At 42.2% G+C, this 3,441-nt stretch overlaps 1 pseudogene; it reads right to left on the bottom strand.

The window, feature by feature from the left end:
* Window positions 1–1,545: 1,545 nt before the first annotated feature.
* LOC137225953 (DNA primase small subunit-like) lies at window positions 1,546–3,035 on the bottom strand (annotated as a pseudogene).
* Between the last annotated feature and the right edge of the window lie 406 nt (window positions 3,036–3,441).

Raw genomic sequence — 3,441 nt, 5'->3', positions numbered from 1 at the left:
TTTCTATCATCTCAAACCTTCCTATTTTTTAAAGTTGATATATCAGTGAGTACTTCTATAGACTGGCCCTGTAAATATTTGGTAAATTCCTTAGATCTAAGAATAGCTTCTTTAGCATGGTTGTTTTTCGGGATAGTAATGAAGAAACACCAAGAAACATCCCTTTGACTGTACCTGCTTTGAGTCAGTGCCCAGCCTCATGCTAGCTGCCTAGTCTTTGAGTCTTGCCCATGACATATAAGATTTTATTTCCAAGATGTGATTCCATGTTTAGGACAGTAGGTGGGACTAAAACCTCAATGCTTCTCATAAGGAACACTGATCTGGGTTTTCTCCCAGATAAACTCTAATTTAGATTGTTTCTTACTGAGCCACTTTCTTGATCCTCATATACAGACCGCAATCCAGAGTATTTGGTTTTTGTACACAGTCTTTAATATTTCTTTAAAAAAATTAGAAAAGAAAGAAATGCAAGGCATTTAAATGTGTTGACTACATTATAGCATCTGTTGTATATAAACCAAAAGATTAAAAAAAAAAAAAAGACTGTGTGCCTATAGAGAAAACAATGTTAAAGGAACGACAAATTTCATTGTCACAGAAAGCACTAGCCCAAAAGCCGGTTTCTCAATGTTTCTCAGAAGATAGAATGTAAACCAGAACAACTGCTTTGTTCAGATTGGTTGTAAAACCAAGCAAAATAAATCTGACACTTCAAAATGTATCACACAAAATCAAACATGGAAGAAACAAAACCTTTAAAATTCAATTTAAGTATCTAGATATATGGAAAGTCCAAGTGTTTTGACAAATACAACAGGTTTTATGTTGGTGAAATGAAGTTGGTTATTTTTTCTAAGCTGCTTCTTTAAGGTAGATTAATCCAATTGTTCTCTGAGGGAAGAAGTTAGGAGTTACAATTGCAATAGCTGTAAAAAATACTCTACTGGACCCTAATATTGTAATCTAGTAACTCATATCTTTTGAAGTTTTGGTAGGTTTAGATGTCTAGTTCAAAATAACTTTTAAAAGATGGTCAGTGGTCTATGCTCTGACCAATAAAAATATTAGTGAGCAAAATTAGGAAGTGACACGCTCCACATACAATTAACTTAAGTGTCTAAGACTTAAGGACAAAGCCCTCATTCACCTAGAACATCCATTCCAGAAATATGGAGGGTGTATCCAGTGAACTGAGATTAAAGTTTTAGACATATTACTGCTCACTTACCTCTGTATACGGCAACCAGGAGAACTGTGTATTCATATCAGAAATCTTAGAATTATCTTTGTACAATATTAAATTTTACACATTTATCTGCAATCCACTTATTCTTCCCATTATGGCTCCTTCCAGGGAACTTGACACTCTCCTTTGGTGGTCTCAGGAATCTTTTCAACATAATTATTTCTTAAAAAAAAAAGATTGCTTTGAGCATAAAATGCATGTGTGGCTCTGCCATATTTATTAAATGGATCGTGAAGTATTTGATTCTTGGTTGAAGGTAGAAGATATCCACACTGGTTTGAAGGGAGTTGTTATCTTCAGAAGTGTTTTTGTAAATCACTCTTCTCAATAACTTCTCCTTTTGTTGATTTACTTAAACTTTCAAGAAACTGTTCAGAAACTTTTACATAAGGAGCTAGGCTGGTCTTCTTATAATCTCTGATTCTATGCTAAATATCAGATTCAGCTTCCTTCTCTTTTTCCTATTCACTAGTGGAAATAGTATCCAATTCACGGCACATGGCGCTTATGGTTGGTACAGTAAATGGATCAAACTGATCTACTTTCTGTAAATCGATAAGCACAGTGCAATCTGTTTTAGGTTGACCACTAAAAGGCCTCTTCAGTCAATGGTTGATTCCTTTGCTAACACTGATACCCAGCTGTGGAAAACAGTACTGGAGCGCGATCTCTCACTATAGCCAGGGTCCACATTTGTCATTTTCGATGTTATTCTGACACCTGCTGGCTACCTTCTTCAAATGCTCCCAACCCTGAAGCGAACGGTGATGATTTTGGAAGCTTTGTTGATGTTCATCATGAATTGTTTCAGAAACAAGGCCTACAATCTTATTCCAGCTTTATTTTCAAGTATATCTTGATCAAGACATATTCATCAATGTATTCTTTTTATTATGTTTATAGATTTTCTGACAAAAGGGTTAATTTTTTCACTTAGGTGAACTTTCTTTGTAACGTCTTGGCCACACTTAACAAGGCTCAAATACTCAACTACCCCAGAAAGTACTTCAGAGGGCAATTTTAGGATTCATCCCAGACCCAGCAATGAACACCTCTCCTTCAAGAACATACCCAGAGACGATGCTTAAATCCCAAATCCTCGGGCTTCCCTGGTGGCGCAGCGGTTGAGAGCCCGCCTGCCGATGCAGGGGACACGGGTTTGTGCCCCGGTCCGGGAGGATCTCACAAGCCGCGGAGCGGCTGGGCCCGTGAGCCGTGGCCGCTGGGCCTGCGCGTCCGGAGCCTGTGCTCCGCAACGGGAGAGGCCACAACAGTGAGAGACCCGCGTACCGCAAAAAAAAAAAAAAAAAAAAAAAAAAATCCCAAATCCTCCTTCAGGGCTCTGTCGATGGTGCATATGACCGATGTCATGAGAGCCTAGCACTTAGAACATTTGTCTACATCCTCTTTTCCAGATCACTCTGGTTGTTGAAGGATTGGTAGTGAACGTAAATATCCTTCCAACGTAAATGAATACTCACGGTGCCGAAAGTAATTCTTTATCACTCCACCAAAGTTGAGCCAGCGACAGTACTGGGCCTATGGAAAGAGCCTCCGGTAATAAAGCTTAAGCAGCTTGGGCAGCTGGGCTGCGTCCAACGCCTCCACAGAGCGCAGAACTTGTCCCAGGCCGGATGGCCCAGAGAATTGGCGGGAACCTCAAACCGCAGCCTCGGCCACTGCGCAGGCGCGTCGCGGCGTCAGCGGCCGTCTGCAGCCGCCCCCGGGAGTTGTAGCTCCCGCCCGGGAGCCTGGCGCCCGGAGGTTCTGCAGCATCTCTGCCCATCCGCTCTGACAGTGGGTCCAATGCTCAGATGGAGAGAAGGAGGCCATGCCTATTCCAGAAAGAAGTTTTTCTGCGGAAAGGTGAGCCCTTAAGCATATTAAGAATCAGCAGCCCGGTGAAGAGATACGTGAGGCAGGGCGAGGTGTGTGGGAAGGGCCGGGATGTCCCAGGTACTCCCCAGGCACGCCACTCCTCCTGAATTTCCGCTCTGTTCACCAACCCGGAAGCTCCCAGTGTGATTTTTAGTACACTACGACTTGCTTGCTGCAAACCCCCTAAAACCCGTGTATGCCTGAGGACGCGGAGGTTGAAATAGAGGGGGAAGGGTAAGCTTATTTGCTCTCTCTGCTCAGGTGGACCTGCTGCCAGGAGTCTGAGCTCCACAGAGTATGAATTAACTTGAGAT

This window comes from Pseudorca crassidens, chromosome 6, assembly GCF_039906515.1.
Source record: "Pseudorca crassidens isolate mPseCra1 chromosome 6, mPseCra1.hap1, whole genome shotgun sequence".
NCBI lineage: Eukaryota > Metazoa > Chordata > Mammalia > Artiodactyla > Delphinidae > Pseudorca > Pseudorca crassidens.
This window is presented reverse-complemented; position numbering and strand designations above follow the sequence as displayed.